The following is a 23,194-nucleotide window of genomic DNA, read 5'->3' as shown; positions in this document are numbered from 1 at the left end:
TAAGTTCGACTTACAGTTTTTCGAGTTCTATTTTGATTTCGAACATTTATTCCAGTAAGAGTTCTTGTTAAAGCTCGAGTTACACTTAGAAACTCCCGAGTTATACTGTAAGATAGATTAAAAATTCTGGTAAGAGTTTAAATTTTGAGATTCGATGAAATTAAGAGTAAGGTTGCAATTTCTATTTTCTGTTGGTGCAACTCTTTTTCTTTGAATGTTTATTCTTTTATCACATTTATCTTCATTACGGTATATGTACTTTTTTTTTTATCAAAACTGGTTAATAATAGTTAATTTAAAAATAACTGATTGAATCTGTGTGCTAATTTAAACACTCTCTGCAATATCATATTGGCCTTTAAAAAAAAAGAACCAACACCTTTGTATTAAAAAACTGGTTGTCCTTTTCAGACGTCATGGTCGGAATCCGACAATCTCACTGTATCACTGTCGACAGGCAAGAGAGCACATTGGGTGATCTGAACACGAACCTACATCTGAACTATTAATTACTATTTTTGGGTCTTTTTCCCATTGTTTTCTTGAATTTTGCAAAACTTTCAGTGGCAAATATTACATGAACATCATAACAAAACATTTGTCTATATGAGTGGAATATTCTTTCACGAGACTGACCATTAATGTGTTGGTTACTATTTAGAAGTACTCTGTTAGACATGTAACTCTAAATAAATACATGTGTGTGTGTGTTAAATATTTCTCTTGATGGAGACTTTTAAAGCCAATTGTATAGTACGTGTTCAATTTTTATGCGCTCTTTTACGGGACGTATTATGGTATATCGTTATCCGTCTGTTCGTCCGTCGTCAACATGTCGGACGCTTTAACCAATTGGCATTTTTGTGAATTGTTTATATCTATTGACGTGAGCTGCCTTTCGTTTTTTTTATGAATTTTAGATTTTATGTTTCCGAGTTATAGGGTTTTATTCATTTAAAAAAGGTGTTTGGTTTTTTTTTTTTACAGTTTTTGGACAATAACTCAATAATGCTTTCAGCAGTCCTCACGAAACAATGGTGAATTGTTCATATCTATTGAATTTAGCTCCCTTTACAATTTTATAGATTTTCGATTTTACGTTTCCGAGATATGGGGTTTTATTCATTAAAAAATGGGGGATTTTCTAGTTTTCATTTGAATTGTTTTACAGTTTCATTTCATGGCCTTTTATAGCTGACTATGCGGTATGGACTTTGCAGGCTCATTGTTGAAGGTCGTACGGTGACCTATAGTTGTTAATTGCTGTGTTATTTTGGTCTCTTGTGGATAGTTTTCTCATTGGCAATCATACCACATCTTCTTTTTTTTTTATAGGCATAGTGTTTGATAATTCCCAGATAGTGTGATTTCCCTCAAAACCGCTGCTCACTATATGTACTTGTTAAAGGCACTTAAACTGTGGGGTCACAAAAGGTTCTCAACACCTAAATAAAGAAATAAGAAAAACTAATCAGGAATAACACGATGTTCTGATTTATATCAATAATATAAATCAAAACATAAAGTTATTCCTGATTAATTTTTCGAACTATTTTAATATTAAAGCCGTTAAGAACCTTTGGTGACCCCACAGTTTAAATTCTATAATAAGTAAGTAGTGAGCAGTTGTCGTTACAGACACACGTTCACCTAATCTGCCCCAGTCAATGGGATAATTTAAGGTTGTCAATCAATGGCCACAGCTACACTGTTTTGAATACGATTCTAAGATGGATTGCACTATTGATACGATTAAAGTTAGAAAGCGGATAGAAAACTTATGCAGCGAAATGGAACGGGAAAGAAGGAATTATGTGAAAAAGAATGACGACTGGTGGGAACACCACATCCATGTAACCCGAGCACAAAAGAAGAAGAATGTGTCGAAAGAGATACAACCCGCAGACGAAAAGTTCCATGTACCAACGGTAAATTCCGTCACATCATCCTTATCAACCGACGAGGTTGTTGATTTTGAAGACCTGTCAGTCGAAGAAATTAAACAGAAACTGTTAGCATTTGGCATAAAAACAAAACTGCGGAAGAAAGAAAAACTAGTAGTTCTTTTAAAAGAAACTGTTGGCGGCAGAAAGTAGACATTTTAATACAAAGTTAACTTAACTTTAAATTGATTTAATGCGTGTTATTCCTTTTCGTTATTCACTACTTTTTGGTTGAAATTTATGGTAGATCCTTGATTGATTTAGTGAAAGTTGTCTACAAGATAATTAAAAACACTTTTGAGTAAATTTAGGCAAGAAATCAATGTTTCGTTACAAGGGTGGGGGTTTGGTCATGGAAGTTGGGTTTAGGGGGATGGGGGGGGTCTATGTTTTTACTTGAAAAAAACCAAGAACTTTATTTTTTAAGGTTATAAACATTTTTCAGTTAGTTCTCTGTGTTCCCTTTTTTTGCTCTTATATCAAAGAAATTGTACATCTTCATTCATTTAAATATCATAATATCATATGTTATCCTGTAAATAATGCCATTGTATCAGACATCTGTAGGGGTATTCTAGTAATATTTTTTTTAAGGATGTATATACAAAACAAGTTAGCCTCGTATACCGTCTTATCTTGAGTATTAAACTGAAAATATTGATTATAATAAGCAAAGTTTAACCTTCGTCCCATCATTTGATGATATCTGGGACATAATATATTGACAGTTTTCAATAGTCCCAGATGGTATTTATATGCTGTTTATCTTGTGTATATAAGCAAAAAAATGTGCTTTCTTTCCATTTTTGTTTTTGTTTTAACATTTCAAGCATTTACGTCACTAAAGTCTTGTAGGTTTAAACAAAAAAAAAGTTTTCTACGTTGCTGTTTGATCAATTTGTAAATGAATATATATTTATAGTTGTTTATATATTGATTCACAAATTTCGGAGGCTTTAAAAAAATTCGGCACGGAGTGGTAAATTTATTAAAGTTTGAAAATGTATTTTTAGATATTGTACTTTTATGGTTATAGACTTAGTTTTCTGTCATACCAAAAAAAAAAAAAAAAAAAAAAAACCAAGATAGTCTTTACTATCACCAAACGAAAATTTCTGGTCGTTAGCATGGTTTTATATGTTTATTAATATATTGTTATTAAGTTTTTATATAGTTGATATAGAAAAGATGTTTTGTGAATGCCAATGGGACAACTCTCTACAAGACACTAAATGTCACAGATATTAGCAAAGTCACCATAGACGGCCTTCAACAATGACCAAACCCTTACAACATATTTAGCTAAAAAAAATCCGAAACGACAAATGATTTTAAACTAGAAAACCAAGGGCTTATTCATGTACAATATAAAAAATATGTAACACAGCAGCAAACGACTACCACTGATTTACTGGATCCTGACATAGGACAGGCACATACATACCGAATGTGGCGTTGTTTAACATGCCAGTAACGGGCGCCCAATCCTTCCCTAACCTGGGACAGTGGTGAAACAGTACAATATAAGAAAAAACTATATAAATCATTTGGAAAACTAGCTCAGTCCATTTTATTACAATAGACTGCTTGATATAGCTAACCTTGTTTATCATCATGTTTATTGCATTGTAATAGTCTTGAAATAAACTGTCGTACTAGAGTAAACACACTTATCTTCTTAAATATTTGAAGTCACGAACATCGGCTGGTCAGTGTTTTCGTTATAACTTCAGTTTTTAGCAGAAATTTATGGCAGATCTGTGCTTGCTTTCGTTAAATTTATTAGAAACTTTGATATTGGCGATTAAGTGCCTGTTACATTGTATCAACTATTGTTCCGGACTGCCACTGTATTTATCCCTTTTTAAATGTCTACTTTTTATTTTTGTAGTTGGGTTGCTGACTTATTGACGTACACATCACCTATTATTCATAACAAAAACACATGCTGCTATAAAATGCTTATTTATTACATATTGTTCTGTTTAAGGGAGTAGAAATTATTTATTTTATAAACATGTTACAGACAGCCAGAACAAAAAAAGAATGTTTCCAAACTCTTAACCAAATATTCAAGTTATTTAAGAGACAAAAGAAACAAAAACAGGCCTTCAAATATTACCATTAAAATAAGTGATATTAGAACAAAAAAAAGCATATACACAAAAAAAAGCATAACACTATTCCTATAGAAATATGAATAAATCGGGGTATTAGAGTAAAAAAACACCATTAAAATCTAAAGTAGAATAAGATGACACGTAAATTGTTACATTTTACTAGTAAACTTGTCAAAACCGAAAGCAAATTTATTTTGCATGTTTATAACATAAATTTGAGATAAGAGACAAAAACTACAAGGTGTTAATTGCCAGACCTCGTTATGTAATCATGCACGCTGGGATGTTGAGATAGCTATGTGTACTCCGAGTTATCTGTTCTTGGTAGGAATTTTATCAATAAGATTGGATTACCTCCCTTAAACCGGACTAATTCTTGGCAATGATATTCAATATCCAACCGGCTGCCAGCAGTCAGTTCGATATTATAAGTTATATGGTTTGCTACTGCCCTAACTCGAATAATTCAAGCCCTTTCCGTGTCCGATTTTCTCCCACACGAGGTTGTAGCCTTCGTAGATCAGCGGAATATAACGACTGAATTATTCGGGTTACTACTGCCCCCCTTCGGATCCGTAGAGGGTTAGTAAAATCTATAGGGGGTGAGGTCGCGGAGGCCGGATCCCCTATGAATTTTATTCACCCTCTATGGATCAGTATGGGGTCAGTAGTTAACCGCGAACGAATTTATCGTACGCTAGTCTTTTTCTGCTGCGTTTTGTTGAAAAATAAACAATGAAACACAACATTATTACATGTAGATGAAGTCACCATTAACGCGTTATGAACCCTCTATGGAATTTACTAACCCCCCAGTACGGTCTCATACGGGGTCACCACGTGACGGTGTTAAACCAATCACAACGTGATAATTTACCCGCGTTGCGATAATCAAATTTAGTTGAAAATCATAAAACAATAAAGTATTTAATAACATTAAAAAGCATAATTTTCATAGTAGAAAGGAATAAAAAAGATACGTACAATGTAGGAAATCGTTTTATGACACCTTCAAGTTGTCTTAATAAACTCTCGTTGTCCGAATATACACCCGTATCAATGCTTATGTAAGTTGCATATTTGTCTGACTATATAATATACATTTTTATCAATAAAACGACATAAAAAATATAAAATTATATCTAACATTTCTTAAAACCAAAACAAAACCGATTACTCTAGAAAGATATATAAATATAAATATAAATATATGGAAAACCCCGAAAAAAGAAATATATAGTGAAAACCTACCTGAGACCGCTCAAATGACGGTGAGACCCCCCTAGTTTTTCAATGTCCATAAAATTCGACAAATTCATAGACTCTGTATATATAAAAAGATATCAAAAGGATTTCCCAGAATAAGGTCATCTTTCATATCTACGGTGGAGCCCCCCCCCCCCCCCCTCCTTTTCAAAATGGCTGTATCCTCCCCTTTACGGAGGGCTTAGGTTGTCACTTTTAAGCTAAAAATTGTCAACATTTCAGGACAATTGGCACAGGGCAATGGTGACAGCAATCTAATTAAAAACCGATCTCTCATCGCTCCTGTTTCTGATATGTCGCATGGGAGATCTAACGAAACCCGCTTTGAGGTCACATGTGAGTGACCTCGTAGGTGTGTCTTTTTCGACCAATGAAATTGAGTCTTCCACGATCTTGGAAGTTTAACGTAAGGCAAAGGGATGTAACTCATTTTATTTACGACGAAATAGTCAGTCATAATAATTCATAAACTTTTTTGATTGGCTTATTAATAGGTCGTCAACTCATTTGCATATCTTTATAAGTTCATGACTTTTAGTTCACTCACATGTGACCTCAAAGCCGGTTTCGTTAGATCTCCCACGCGACATATCAGAAACAGGAGCGATGAGAGATCGGTTTTTAATTAGATTGTGGTGACAGCCCCTTGATCTCTAAATCTGCCTAATATTAAGGTTAGTTAATAGGTACATGTAGAGACTAAAAAGAGTTTGGGTACGCTTCCTGTCTTCCATGTTTACGGAGGACCAGAAGTAACAGTTGGATATTCAATATATAAAGCGAAAACATACATGAGACCGCTTAAATGACGGTGAGACCCCCCTGTTCTTTCAATTTCCAAAAAAATCGACAAATTCATAGACTCTGTGTATATAAAGATTATATCAACAGGATTCACTTTATTACAAAACTGTATACGTTTTATAATGGCTTATCAACTAACTCATATACCTATTAGACCGTTGGTTTTCCCGTTTGAACGGTTTTACACTAGTTACTCTGGGGTCCTTTATAGCTTATTGTTCGGTGTGAGCCAAGGCTCCGTGTTGAAGGCCGTACATTGACCTATAATGGTTTACTTTTTTAAATTGTTATTTGGATGGAGAGTTGTCTCATTGGCACTCACACCACATCTTCCTATATACCTTTACGATTGTTTGATGATAATTTAATTTTGGATTTAACAGGTCTTCTGATTTGCTGAAAGTTTTTTGTCTATCAGTTCATATACATAATTTTGTCATGTGACCGTGATATCATCAACATTTTTTTCATGATTTACTCCTGAAATTGGAATTTAGAATAAAATTATAAGGAATGACTGTAACATTTTCATGTCTATTCGAAATAACATCAAATTCGCGGCGCACTTCATGCGGGTTATTCAGGGTTCACAACATTTTTTATGTTATTTCTTTATAGACGGAAAAACAATATTTAGATATTACATTCATTTGATAAAAAAAATTTCACTGTACCTTTGCTCGTTGTAAAAATACAATGATTGATAAACACAAAGTAAAATTTAGATAATACATTTAATGCATAAATACAAAAATATATTCATATATGACAGAACGGATGAGAACGAGGCTTTACTAGGTGCATTGTTTAAATTACACGCGTCCTCATTACAACACGTGGTGCATATCCAACTACTTCCGGTTTGATCACATGGGACGGATTCCGAATGTTCTTTTATTTGCAGGTGACACGAGGAATTTTTCGTACAGGTCTTGATTATTGAAAGCTGTTCGCTTACCTCTGTAAAAAAAGAGAAATAAATAACACATAACTCAACATGTTAAAAGCATTGTAAATTGTGATATATTGAAAATTTCGTAATAAAATGTACATTTAGTTTACTACATAGCGCCTCCGCATAAGGTTGATTATTTGACAACAATATCATAACTAGCTTTTGAATGCCGACATTATTGTACTTTGTAAAGAATATTACCATAAAATATTGGATATATGACAACGTTTTTTGACAAGAATCGAATCCTGCCAGACTGATTTATATTGCTTTATATTATGTTATACCTAAATATGACACTGTCGTCTGGCAAGCATATCCCTGAATCCCAAACGAATAACTTTGCTTTAGATTATATTATAATACCTGAGTATGACAACGTTGTCTATGAGGTACCAAATTCGAAACACATATGAATCACATGCCTTTGTAAAATATTAAATCTGAGAATGACAGTGTCGTCTGACAAGTATCAATTCCTGAATCACAAATGAATCACTTTACTTCAGATTATATTCACCTGTGTATGACACTGTCGTCTGACAAGTATCGAATCCTTAATCACAAATGAATCACTTTACCTATATTATATTTACCTGAGTATGACAATGTCGTATGACAAGTATCGATTCCTGAATCACAAATGAATCACTTTACTTATATTGTATTTACCTGAGTATGACAATGGTGTCAGACAAGTATCTATTCCTGAATCACAAATAAATAACTTTACTTATATTATATTTACCTGAGTATGACAATGTTGTCTGACAAGCATCGATTCCTGAATCACAAAGGAATATCACTTTACTTATATTATATTTACCTGAGTATGACACTGTCGTCTGACAATAATCGAATCCTGAATCACAAGTGAATCACTTTACGGTAGATTATATTTATCTGAGTATGACAATGTCGTATGACAAGTATCGATTCCTGAATCACAAATGAATCACTTTACTTATATTATATTTACCTGAGTATGACAATGTTGTCCTTACAAGTATCGATTCCTGAATCACAAATGAATCACTTTACTTATATTATATTAACCTGTGTATGACACTGTCGTCTGACAAGTAGCGAATCCTGAATCACTTTACTTAAGATTATATTTACCCGTGTGTGACAATGTTGTCTGACAAGTATCGATTCCTGAACCATAATTGAATCACTTTACTTATATTATATTTAACTGAGTATGACAATATTGTCTGACAAGCATAAATTCCTGAATCACAAAAGAATCACTTTACTTTATATTATATGTACCTGAGTATGACAATGTAGTCCAGCAAGTATTGATTTCTGAATCACGAATGAATCAAAAGGCTTCAGATTGTATTATACCTGAGTATGACACTGTTGTCTTACAAGAATTGATTTCTGAATCACAAAGAAATCGCTTTACTTAAGATTGTATTTACCCGAGTATGCCACTGTCGCCTGACAAGTATCGAATCCTGAATCAAAAATTAATTATTTTACTTCAGATTATATTCACCTGTGTATGACACTGTCGTCTAACAAGTATCGAATCCTGAATCACAAATGAATCACTTTACTTATATTATATTTACCTGAGTGTGACAATGTTGACTGACAAGTATATTTTTCCTGAATCACAAAAGAATCATTTTGCTTTAGATTATATTTACCTGAGTATGTCAAGGCTGTCTTGCAAGTATAATATATTCCTGAATCACAAATGAATCACTCTGCTTTACATACGATATTTACCTGAGTATGACACTGTCGTCTGACAAGTATCAAATCCCGAGTCACATTGCTTCAGATTATATTCTCCAACACACAGAAAATTGTTTCGTTCGTTTTCACATTTATAACACATGAGTCCATGACATTCTGAAAATTAAAGAATAGTATTTTTGCGATTGTCAATTAATCAATAAGTTTGGAAGCATGTGAGATAACTCTCTTTGTTTAAAACCTAATACTACTACTATCAGCTCTTGTGTTCTCCTTTACAGCGTTGATGATGTAAGTTATAATGATCACGTGACTTGTTGTTTTTTTGCACACGGCACCATCATGAAACACCTCCTCTGGCATAGCATGTTTGTTCTCAACGTACAATATTATTCATTTATTTCCCGAGCCGAAGGGAGATATAAAGATTTGTTAACCCAAGAATATTCATATTTCACGAGGGCTCTGCCCGAGGAAAATATGATTTTTCGAGGGTTGTCAAATCTTCATATCTCCCGAGGCCAAGGGAAATGAATGTTTTATTCCACTGCCTAAGCTATGTATACTTTCTAAACTTAAAAAAAAAGGGGACAAAAGATACCAAATGGACAGTCAAACTCATAAATCTAAAACAAACTGACAAAAGCCATGGCTAAAAAAGAAAAAGACAAACAGAAAAACAATAGTACACATGACACAACATAGAAAACTAAAGAATAAACAACACGAACCCCACCAAAAACTAGGGGTGATCTCAGGTGCTCCGGAAGGGTAAGCAGATATCCTGCTCCACATGTGGCAAATGGTTATTAGTTTGCATACCAGCATTTTTTTATCCGCTTGTTTTTATAACTAAACACGACATACATATTGATAAATAGTACGGATAAACATTAAATATTTCATTAGTCTTTTTGTTCTAATATGTGAAATAAATTTGAACACGAAAATGATATTTGCTAAAGCTATTTAGAAAATAAGAAGTTCAAGACGTATAGTTACATTAACCGCGCGTAACGTCGAACGATTAATACATAATAAAGCATACGAGGATATGTCGACCCAAAAGTATATTGACTGAAATCAATACAAATGTATGGACTTTCGACGAGGTAAATACATATGGAACTGATTATATTCACCGAAGACAAAGTCCGAAGTCAATATAATTCAACAGGTCAATTATCAAAAGGGGTTTGAAAAAAATTAAACAACAGGTCACGTGTGCGGATATGATAACATCGATGTCATGGGGAAAAGTAAACTCTACACACATGTACATTTCGGCTGAAGAATAAATAGGAGGTCGTGCAAATGTTTATATTTATCATGTAGGTAGACTTCTGTGAAAAAATCTAGTATTTGCATATACAAATGTGGGACAAAAACACGAATTGTCGAAAAATGAGAGTACACACGTTAAAATAAACGAACGGACGAATTCTCCATCGATGGTATGCCACATGCCTTAGAGGGGTATATAACTATCTTGAATATCGCCTCAATGGTTAAGAAATTCTAGACCATGTTGCGACTTAACCATTTAGTGATAAAGCTCACTTGATGAGCTAGGTGTTTCGTAAAGACAATGTGTTGAAGAAGTACGACCGTGTTCTATCGCGTTTTAAGCTATATGGTCTCATAGTTAAGCATGCTTCCCTAAGGCACGGGATCTCGTGAGTTTGATCCCAGCCAGGTTCAAACATAATTAACCAAAAACTTTAAAAAGAAAACACTAAGGCTTATAGCACTTGGCGTTTATTATTAAAAAAACAGACAGGTTTGCTCGAATGAGTCGGTCAAGTACAAGTAAGACACACATATATATATGCATATCACACAACATTTTAATTAAACTATTGATCATGCATGAAACGGTTGTAACTGGACTCTTAAAAGTCATTCACAAATTCAAGAGTCTCCACGATATTTTTCGATGTGTTTCATTTGTTTACAGATCTATCATCGGCTATATAAAATGTAATTGTATCTTTTTTGTACCCAAAACTGAAAAAAACAAACTACACGTTAACGGTTGCATTACAATAGATTAGGACGGTGTTATCCAATCCGAAGGTTTTGTGTAAACACTATAACAAATATTACCCACACTACATTTCTGTGATTCGGAAATAATAATACACTGATTTGTTTGTATCGTTGAGTTGCTGTCTTTTCTACATATCCGTTTTAATTTTATTGAAAATGTACAAGTATCCGTCCACTTCCACTTGTATATTTATCCATCTGATGAGTTAAGTTTTTTTTATAGTTCGTTCTGTTGTTGTACTGTTATAGTACCACTGTCCCAGGTAAAGCGGAGGATTGGGATCGGCCGCTAACATGATTAACCCCGCAACATTCTGTGTGTATGTGCCTGTCCCAAGTCACGAGCCTGCAATTCAGTGGTCGTCGTTTGTTTATGTGTTACATATTTGTTTTTCGTTCATTTCTTATACATAAATAATTAGGCCGTTAGTTTTCTCGTTTGAATTGTTTTATATTGTAATTTAATTCGGGGTCTTTTATAGCTTATGGTTTTGGCTTTGCTTATTATTGAAGACCGTTTGGTGATTTATAGTTGTTAATTTCTGTGTCATTTTGGTATTTTGTGGAGGGTTCAACTTGTCTCATTGGCATTCATACCTCATCTTCTTTTTTTATTTTTGTTAAATGATATATATTTACATTCATTTAATTACCTACATGTATCATACAATAAAAGGTAAAAGAAATTTCATATTTTTTTTAAGATCATTCAATCTCTTAAAAAAAAATTCACATGCTATTTCTCCGGGTGTGGTATTTTCTCACTGCGTTGAACACCCATTGGTGGCCTTGTGTTGTTGTCCGCTCTTTGGTCGGGTTGTAAAATTGTTTCTATGACAAATTCCTTGTTTCCATTCTCAATTTGAACTCAATTTGCGTGATAAAAAGCTATGTTTAACAAAGACCGAGCTTAAAATATCTCCGACCTAATAAGAGACCAATGAAACAAAAAAAAACGAAAACAAATTTAATATAAATTGATTTTTCAATCTTAAGACCTTAAATGATAATGTTTTATGGTTACCATGATCTTATTTGATTTCACCTATCAATCATTTATTTTCATAGCTTACAAATCCATCATGTATTCCCTGTCGAGCCTCATCGTGACACGGGATATTAAGTCATAGAGCGTTGAAGTTTACGTGTTATATCCAATTACCGTAATGTGATCCGTTACAAGTTATGTAAGACCACAAGGGACTATATTCCATAGAATTAGTGTCAAACTAATCTAATTTTAGATTTAAATGTCTGGAACATTAAAGAAACTGAAGCTATCATCGCCACGGCGTGTCATTGGAATTTCATACGTTATTTATTCAGCTTTCTGAAGTATCTTTTTCCTATATGGAAAGAGTACTTTCTGACAGTGTATTGGTACTTTGATCGCTTGTGAAGAGTTGTCTCATTGGCAATTATACCATATATCTTTTTTTTTATATAATTATATAAAAAATCAAATGCTATTTCTTTCTATAAAGATGATATAAATATGTAGGAATCTGAAAGAAAATCAGAGGCTGGTGAGAGGGGGGACAGGGTGCCCCTTTTTCTGGATAAAATGGTTGATTATAAAGGGAATCAATGAAGCATGACTGGAGCGGTCCTCCCCTTAGACAGTCAGCTGTGGGCCTCCACATCTGAAAAATTCTGGATCCGCCACTGAGTAATACTACTTCTGCTAGGCAAATTTATAATTCTCAAATATCGAAATCAAAACTGAACGTTTTTTAATTTGTTAATTAATGTAAAATGGGTTTTTGAGTATGAAATAAGTTAGTAATGATAGCTCGACCACCGTACAGTCTAAAACGATGAGTAGAACTCTTGAAGTAATCTGTAACATGTCAAGCAATGACAAATGTATAACAATAGGTCCGAGTACACAGTTATCGTCCTTTGATTTTTTTGTCCATAGTCCCTAGTGTGGAGAGTGTTTGTTTGCCAATTTTTGTAGCACCCCTTCCAAATGTATGTGACGTCTTCATATTTCATACCCCAAATAGCAAGTACATGTAGGGGTGAAATTACACTGTAAGAGGTGGCAGAAGTGTGACGGGATTGATTCCCTTAGAACATGTGGGAGTTCAAATGATCTTAGTCAGCTGTAATTAAGCGGTTGAGCTAAGGAAGTACATCTCTAGCTCAGTCCATTAACGCGCTGACCCGGGTTCGAGTCCTCGTGGATACAAGCAATTTTGTAATGAAGTTCATGCTCTCTGCATGACATCTGTTTGACCTTGCATATTCCCCATTTCCATTCTCTATTTTACCGTTAGTTTCTCTTAATCATCCAAGTAGACAAGATCAGCAGATCGGCTGCTACATATTCCAATTTGCTTTAATACAAACAAAATTACTATTGTTGAAGAAATCAATTTGACTCTTCTTTAGGGAGGTTTACAAATAATGAAAATGTCAGATACGTCTCATTATAAGCTTTCAAAAGACGTCGTCTTCAATTAGATTATTTTTTTATATAGATTTATTACAGAAGAAGAAAATAAAGGGTAGAATAGTATTGAGAGATGAAACAAGTAATATAGAATCGATGAAAACATTCTCTGCAAAAGTGTTTACACCTAAAGTATCCTCAGTCAGGAATCTGATGTTCAGTAGCATTCGGCAATCCTCGGTAGACGGAATCGGCCGAGTTGAGACGAATGGTTCAGTAGTTGTCGATTGATGATGATTTCTGTTTTCTTGTATATAATTATATTTTAGACCGTTGGTTTTCCTGTCTTCATTTTTTTACATAAATAAGGCCGTTAGTTTTCTCGTTTGAATTGTTTTACATTTTCTTATCGGGGCTTTTTATAGCTGACTATGCGGTATGGGCTTTGCTCATTGTTGAAGGCCGTATGGTGACCTATAGTTGTTAATGTCTGTGTCATTTTGGTCTTTTGTAGATAGTTGTCTCATTGGCAATCATACCACATCTTCTTTTTTATATTGATTGTTTTATTCTAGTCATGTTGGTGCCATTGATAGCTTGCTGTTCGGTTTAAACTTAGATTCTGTGTTGAAGGCCGTAATTTGATCTAAAGTTGTTTATGTTTTACACATTGTGACTTGGTTACTATGGAGAGTTGTCGCATTGGCACTTATGATACATCTTCTTATATCTATTATGAAGGAGATCAGCTGATCTTTTCAACATTTTCCAATTGGCTTTAATACAAACAAAAAGTAAACGAATTACTATTGTGGAAGAAATCAATTTGACTCTTCTCTTGGGAGGTTTACAAATAATGAAAATGTCAGATACGTCTCATTACCAGCTTTCAACAAACCGTTGTCTTCAATTATATAGATTTATTACTGGAGAAGAAAATAAAGTGTAGAATGTCATTGTTAGAGATGAAACAAGAAAAATAGAATCGATGTAAACATTTTCTTAGCGGAGTGTTACTAGATTGCAATGAATGCTCCGATATTAAGGTGTAACACAGCATTTAACTGCTGATTTATATGAACTGTCATTTACAGAACTTAAACAGTGTGGTTATTTCGAGCGAGATTTCATCAAAAGCTATAGAGTATAGAAAAGAAAGTTGATAGACATATATATATATAGGATTGGTCAGAAATGTTTGAAAAAGAGCAGAACCTTATAATTTTTCCAGAAGTCAGTGAAATATGAACCCCAAAATGGTTTTCGTTTTAAAGTTGTACGTTTTCTAGTAATAGAAAAAGGAAGATACCTTAAAATACCAAGAGAAGAAAGATTATGCAAAAACTGTAAACAAATTGAAGATGAAATTCATTTCTTTTTATATTGTAATAGAAACCATAATACTAGAAATGTTTATTTTTGATTTTTTTGATAAATGAGAATATCAACTTTATACATTTAAATGACATGGATAAAATAACATATACACTCAACCCAATTTCACACATTCAGGTACATAAGCTAGGATCTTTTTTAAAACAGTCTATTGAACTGAGAACAGGGGACTCTTAAAATATTTACTTTTATTATGTATATTAATGATCTTGTTGTTATTTTTTATTTTCATTTTGTTATGTTGTGTCACATAATATAAATATATATATGTAGTTTTATGGCAATAAAGATTTAAATTAAATTGAATTTAAATCAAGTTTTATGAAAAGGAATGAGTACATTCAAATGCGTGTTCTATTTAAGATTTATGACCCCTTCTGTATCCTGTGAATTACGATAGTTTGAATCTGCAATAGTATCAAAACAGCAAATATAATGAATAATATATATTGCCCATTTTGTATATATTGCCCATTTTGTACATATATACTAAGGGAACACTTCTTACAAAGCATTATTATCTATAATAGTTTAATTGCATTTAGTAGAGAAAGAGAATTTGGTGAAAATAAAACCAAAGTTTTTGTAGAAAATCCACAGACTTTGATACACAGATTTTTGTTATAAAATTTGATACATAGATTACTCAGTCACTTGCTTTTCTATAATGTACATGTTAGCGTCTATAATTGTTAACAAAAAGTCCTAAACAACCTTTAAATTCCAAAACACCTCGTGCTAAGTCACTAAAGCTGATCGCACCCTAGAAGGTTTACTTGAATTGGTCCATATTTATACTTGTTTTAACCAAAATAACTAAATTTATAAATTTATTTTAAGGAAATCATTGCTAGCACTGCATGCAATAATCCTCTATCTCATGATCATGCATCGAAATTGCCAAATATGAGAGTACAAGGAAAAAGGCTGTGGAATTTCTTGAAAATTTTAACATGTTTAGCATTGAATCAACAAAAGGTTACATAATCCTTTAGGGTTATAGTGGCTGAGTATAGTGGTTAGTTACAGTTATTTTTACCGAACATCAAAATTATTTTAAGAAAAATGATCAAGTTTTGAGAATTTCATGCAAAACATATAATAGTAGGAAAATGACATGTATAATAAGGTGGCCTGTGGTTAAGTAGTTCTAACCAGTCAATACTGGAGGTTGTAAGTTTGAACCCCACCCGTGCAGGTGCACACGACTCCGATCTTCATGGACTAGGAATTTCAGTTTTCCTATCGTAGGTAGGTATTTGGCTTCCTTCACCAATAAAAACAGACCGCCACGAAATTACACTAAAGTAGCACTTTAAAGTAGCGTGAAAACGCTAACAATTTAAAATGTACAATTCGGAAAAGAAATGATTCAGAAGTGGAATGAAAAATATAACAAAATTAAGTGAATATTATGGAGTTATTTCCCCATTTAGACTTTCATAGTGCATTTCATATAATTAACATCTGCCATGACCAAGGGTTAAAGGAAACATCTTTGGTAATTTTAAATATAACTTTGCATTTTGAACAAAATATCAAATATAAAAAAAAGGTTTCCAATCTACATGTATGAATCACGATTCTTAAGCGGAGTAGCACTTAAATTTTTATCGACAAACATTCTGTTTTCATTACTTGTGTCAACATTAAGATGAAACTTTTAACAAATGTATCGCGATACTTGGAATCGAAATTTTATCAATACAAATTTAATAAGTCGGAGATTAATGTGAATTTTTACAGACTTCAATTTATTAATTGTTTCAACATTATAATTTGATCTTTTAGTAACTGTATGGCTTTCATAGGAGAATGTAAGGGAAAAACAAGTGGGTCCGGTCCCCCTTTTTGTTAGAAAAATTGATTATCTAGGGAATCACTGAAACATGACTGAAGCGGGTCCCCTCTTAAGCAGTCAGTGGGGCCCCGTTTGCAAATATCTGGTGTTGCTACTGGCTTTACTTGCATTGAATTTAATTCTTTGTTAACACATATTAAATAAGTCACAGACTAAATAAAAATGATTACTTGTATCAACATTATGGTGCAAACGTTTTACAACTGTTCAGCTTAAAGCCTTTGTCTGTATGGAATAAATTACTTTGTTAAGTCGCAAAGTAATGTGAATTTCTATAGACTGCATTCTATTACATTTGTACTTGTTTCAACGATACCATGTAAACTGTCAACAACTTTGTAGCTTTATATTCTGAATATAACACTTTGTCAATACAAATTACATAAATCTCAAAGTAATGTGAATTTCTGTAGAATGCAACCTATTACTTGTTTCAACATTACCATGTAAACTGTCAACAACTGTATCACTTTATATATTGAATAGAATACTTTGTCAATACAAATTAAATAAGTCGTATAGAACTGATAATTCCTATAGCATGTACATGTACACACTGCAATCAATTACTTGTTTACGATAATTGACGACTTTACGGTTGTCAAGGATTTAAATGAGGAAAATATACCTTCGAGACTTTTAACATTAGAGCAAATCACGGTTATATTCCGTTAAATGGTAGGCATTGTCTTATGGCTGTAATATACCGGTCCAATTTAATGTTGAAAGACCATATATATAGGGGTTTCAGTAAATTACAGACATTAATTAATCTGATGTAGTCTAGTAAAATTGAGAATGGAAATGGGGAATGTGTCAAAGAGACAACAACCCGACCAAATAAAAAACAACAGCACAGGGTCACCAACAGGTCTTCAATGTAGCGAGAAATTCCCGCACCCGGAGGCGTCCTTCAGCTGGCCCCTAAACAAATATATACTAGTCCAGTGATAATGAACGCCATACTAATTTCCAAATTGTACACAAGAAACTAAAACTAAAACAATACAAGACTAACAAAGGCCAGAGGCTCCTGACTTGGGACAGGCGCAAAAATGCGGCGGGGTTAAACATGTTTGTGAGATCTCAACCCTCCCCCTATACCTCTAACCAATGTAGAAAAGTAAACGCATAACAATACGCACATTAAAATTCACCTCAAGAGAAGTCCGAGTCTGATGTCAGAAGATGTAACCAAAGAAAATAAACAAAATGACAATAATACATAAATAACAACAGACTACTAGCAGTTAGCTGACATGCCAGCTCCAGACTTCAATTAAACTGACTGAAAGATTATGATTTCATCATATGAACATCAGGCACAATCCTTCCCGTTAGGGGTTTAGTATCATACCATCATAACATATATGAGAAGAACATAACCCGTGTCATGCCAACAACTGTTTTTAGAATAAATGTGTTTAGTTCCGATGCAAAGACCTTATCAGTGACTCAATATTAACGCCAAAATATGCAATCTTTAATGACTTGACAACAGTATCGTAATTATATCCCTTCTTAATAAGTCTATTCAAAGGTTTTGTAAGTTTCTGAGGTGAATACTGACACCTTTGTGCTTTATAAAGAATATTTCCATAAAAAAATTGGATGTGAAATACCTCAACGTATTAGAAGTCTGCATGTTGAGCTATATTTACGAATGATGTCTTTAGTGCCTAGCTCAAAGCATAGCTTTGTTGAAGTTCTGCGCGCAGTGCACGAATATAGTCTTTCTGCAGACAGTCTTGGGCCGCTCAAGGCCCCGAATGGGTCAAGGGCAAGATATGTTGGAATTTCATTTTTTATGTCTGATATTTTTTAGAATTATGTATAATGACATGATCTGGTTATATTTCGATAAAGTTCTGGACTGGTTCCATGAAAATATTGTCTTAAATGTTCAATTCTCAGCAAGCGAGTTACCTTTCGAGTATGATAGATAACTTGACGAAGACACGCTCAACTTTCAGGGAGTGATGCAAACAATATATAAATCGTATACTACATAGAGAACGCCATTACATAAGATTATGAATTATATAAGGTTATTAAATTAGTCATAGGCCCGAGCTTTGCTGGTTTTAGATCTGATAAAAAACGTTCTTGTACAATATGCAAGTGTCTATATATCTAGCTCTAAGCTGGACTGTGTAAGACAGTTATGACAAAATGTTACATAGAATTTTACAGATCTCTCTTTGGCGCCGTTCGAAATTGACTAAACAAGTGAAACTGCGAGCTACTGCTCACTGATGATACCCCCGCCGCAAGTGGATAATTTTAATAGTGTAAAAATATGCAAGTGTTCGGTAAACAGGAAGTTGTCGAGTGATGAATCTGAAAACGCATCATACAGTATAGCTGACTTATATAAACCCTGAAACCAAATTTCAGAAATCCTTGTATTGTAGTTCCTGAGGAAAATGTGACGAAAATTTTCAACTTGACTACATCAAGTGTTCGGTAAACAGGAAGTTGTCAAATGATGAATCTGAAAACGCATCACACGGTATAACAGACTTATATTAACCTTGAAACCAAATTTCCGAAATCCTTGTATTGTAGTTCCTGAGAAAAATGTGACGAAAATTTTCAACTTAGCTACATGTGTAAAATCATACAAGCGTTCGGTAAACAGGAAGTTGTCGAGTGATGAATCTGAAAACGCATCACACGGTATAGCAGATTTATATAAACCTTGAAACCAAATTTCAGAAATCCTTGTATTGTAGTTCCTGAGAAAAATGTGACAAAAATTTTCAACTTGGCTACATGTGTAAAATCATACAAGTGTTTGGTAAACAGGAAGTTGTCGAGTGATGAATCTGAAAACACATCACACGGTATAGCAGATTTATATAAACCTTGAAACCAAATTGCAGAAATCCTTGTATTGTAGTTCGAGAGAAAAATGTGACGAAAGATATTCATGGGACGGACGGACTGACGGACTAATAGACGGACGGACTGATGGACAGACAGAGGTAAAACAGTATACCCCCTTTTTCAAAGCGGGGGTATAATTATCAAGATATATAACAGCTGACTTTCTGACTTTGTCATTGGTAAATCACACAAGCATGTAGCTGGGTGAAATGTAATGTTGCAATCTGTATAGCCTTCAGATCTTTTAATGTTATAAGACAGCAACCAAACGACACACACAAATGATAAAAGACGTCTAGGGGTTTTAACTTTTAAACTGATAAGTGATTTGCAAATTAACGAAAGAACAATGATTGTATATTAAAGGATAAACACAAAGGTCGAATGTACTATAGTTTAGATCATAGCAACCATTATAATTCTAGAAAATGACATTCTTGTGTAGAGAAGTACAGCACAAGTAGAACACTCGTACATAAAACACCAACAACTACATCAATGGCATTCTTGTGTAGAGAAGTACAGAACAAGTAGAACACGCGTACACAAAACACCAACAACTACATCAATGGCATTATTGTGTAGAGAAGTGCAGAACAAAGAGAACACACGTACACAAAACACCAACAACTACATCAATGGCATTCTTGTGTAGAGAAGTACAGAACAAGGAGAACACGCGTACACAAAACACCAACAACTACATCAATGGCATTCTTGTGTAGAGAAGTGCAGAACAAGGAAAACACACGTACACAAAACACCAACAACTACATCAATGGCATTCTTGTGTAGAGAAGTACAGAACAAGGAGAACACGCGTACACAAAACACCAACAACTACATCAATGGCATTCTTGTGTAGAGAAGTGCAGAACAAGGAGAACACACGTACACAAAACACCAACAACTACGTCAATGGCATTCTTGTGTAGAGAAGTGCAGAACAAGTAGAACACGCGTAAACAAAACACCAACAACTACAGCAATGACATTCTTGTGTAGAGAAGTACAGAACAAGGAGAACACGCGTACACAAAACATCAACAACTACATTAATGGCATTCTTGTGTAGAGAAGTGCAGAACAAGGAGAACACGCGTACACAAAACACCAACAACTACAGCAATGACATTCTTGTGTAGAGAAGTACAGAACAAGGAGAACACGCGTACACAAAACATCAACAACTACATTAATGGCATTCTTGTGTAGAGAAGTGCAGAACAAGGAGAACACGCGTACACAAAACACCAACAACTACACCAATGGCATTCTTGTGTAGAGAAGTGCAGAACAAGGAGAACACGCGTACACAAAACATCAACCACTACATCATATGCATGAAGGAATATTTAAGTGATCTACTAAATTTCTGTATACAGAACGTTTGTGTTAGTTTGTTTTCTTTTTTTTTCGGTTTTCGTGTTTAATGTTTGTGTGTTTATTCAACATACCTCGACAAATTATATACAAATCTTTCGATGTGTGCCAAATGTGTTATTATCGTAAAAAAGTACATGTATTAAATACAAACCTGTACAAAAATAGGCCATGACCACTGCAAAAACGGTTAAAACTTCCATAGTATCCAGATATTGCCATTCAATGTCCTGCACTCATATTGTCATTTCTACGTTTTTAAAATATACAACGCCAAGCGAACTGTAATTAAAAGTAACAGCAAGGGGGATGTTTGTTACATAAGTTAATATTGGAATATTGACATTTGCAGTTAAAGTCACACGGGCTTCAGCAAAAATAACGACATCATATATCAATACTTGTTTACGGGAAATTCAACTTTCACACTTTGGTGTTCAAACATTTGACCTCCTTATTTATATCTGTTCAAATACAGACTTTGCAAAGCAGTAGTCCTCTAAATTGAATAACGATTAACATATTTCTTAAACGAAATCACTTTTGCATTGAATCCCTTTAGAAGTAGAGTAGCTGTTCCTTGTTATGGTTTATCATTGGTCAATGGTATTTTGACAAATACATGTACATTGAGTTAATTAAAATAATTCAATTTATAATGGCTTTAATATGTAGATCTCCTCAAATGTTCCTTTTCGATTGTTCCAAACTTCAACACTGTTTAAAAGATACCAGATAGAAAGAAAAATTATGAATCGTAAATTTAAATAACTGCTTCTCGTCAAATCTATCGCATGTTCTTAAAAAGTGCTTGAAAAACATACACGACAAAAGTCGTACACATAATTAACTAAGTGATAGTATGCACTGCATTTCTGTTCCGTTGAATCCTGTATTTCCGATCAACTACATCAATTTTACACGTAGAATCACAAAATCTTTAAATAAGCGCATAAAAAACACTGATTTTGTTTTATATATTATGATTTATTCGTCATTCAATGTGGTTTACCGAATCTTGAAAATAGTCTCGTCGTATGTTACATGTAATTGAGAGCTTATAATGTGTCTGCAGTTTTTCCATAATCTAATTTACTAAATCTTGAAAATACATGTAACCTCGGTGCATTATCACTACCAATAGTTAGCTTCTAATTTGTCTGCAGTTTTTCCAAATTCTTAAACACATTTAGGATAAAAGATTATTTCCTTTCCAAAAAACAAATTATTGATAGTTCATCGCTTGTTATGTGCCAAATGATTGGTTTTGATCTCTGCGATGAAACAAATTAAGTTCTCTCTGATCGATTTGGTCCCAGAGCTGATGTAAAGTAAAGAGAAATTATTGGAATGTCTCTGCAATTGATTCGATTTGTTTGCTATTAGTATTGTACACTCGAGGCATGATCAATGAAAGGAAATATCCGTGGATTATAATCCGGAAGTAGTGTCAGTTTGAAGAACAGTGACAGTTTGGAACTCATTTCGAGCAGCTACAGCTGAGGCTCCCTCATTGGTATCATAAAAGAGGGAGCTTTCATGACTTTCTATCTAGTCTATGCAGTCTCCAATTTGCCAAGTAAGTCAAATGATGGACTGGAGCTGTGCCGGCTGGGAATATTTCCCTGGTACCTCCAATGAAGCCGAAATGGTTCAGGCCAGATGAACGAAAAGCAAATGGGACCCCCCCCCTTTTTTTTTTGCTTTGCATATGCATCAGTCTCAAAGACTCAAATAAATATGTGAACGTGGGGCTCTGATGACAAGATATGATATGTCAGATTTCGACTTCAATTAATATCTTAATTCCTTTATCTTACCTCCTATACATTTCTAGGAATATGATTGGTTAAAAGCGTCCTCGTGGAAACCGTGTATATTTAATATTAGGTTAGTTGGGAGGCGGGGGTTAATGTCATACACGGTTAGTAGTGGAATTACGTAGATATAGGAAGATTACGTCCCTTTATATTCCATATAAGGTAATAAGGAGGCGGGGCTTATTTCATACACGGTAAGTAGTGGTGTTAGGTCATGTAGGTCCCTTTAGAAAAAAAAACCACCCAGTACTGAGAAAAAAATCTTAAAGGTTTCAACAGACGGAGCAAGTGATGATAAAGTGAAATAAATTCATAAAACAGATTTAAATCTAACAAGTTGTCATTGTTGGCATCTGTTTTTGGAGGATCAAAGTTTCTTAATCATGTTAATGCTAACTGTATTGAAGACTTGCTCATTTTGAGAGGTCACTAGTCTAAATTTTACACGTTTAGATAGTCGGTAAGATAAATTCGTTACATAGTGTGCTAGTGACGTAATACGGTATATATAAGGGATCAGTAAATTCCATATGGGGATTCGAGCTTCGCTCTCACCCCATATGGAATTTACTGACCCCATTTATACCGTATTAGGTCA

General features: G+C 33.9%; 1 long non-coding RNA gene across 1 annotated transcript; it reads right to left on the bottom strand.

Annotated features, from left to right (window-relative positions):
- Window positions 1-6,848: 6,848 nt before the first annotated feature.
- Window positions 6,849-22,055, bottom strand: LOC139503844 (uncharacterized). The gene is made up of 3 exons (XR_011659202.1): window positions 20,931-22,055; window positions 8,832-8,957; window positions 6,849-7,093 (listed from the first exon to the last, which is right to left on the bottom strand). It is a non-coding gene; the product is annotated as an uncharacterized lncRNA (long non-coding RNA).
- Window positions 22,056-23,194: the final 1,139 nt, after the last annotated feature.

This window comes from Mytilus edulis, chromosome 14 (assembly GCF_963676685.1).
Source record: "Mytilus edulis chromosome 14, xbMytEdul2.2, whole genome shotgun sequence".
NCBI lineage: Eukaryota > Metazoa > Mollusca > Bivalvia > Mytilida > Mytilidae > Mytilus > Mytilus edulis.
Note: the sequence above shows the minus strand (reverse complement) of the source record. Positions and strands in the feature narration are given on the sequence as shown.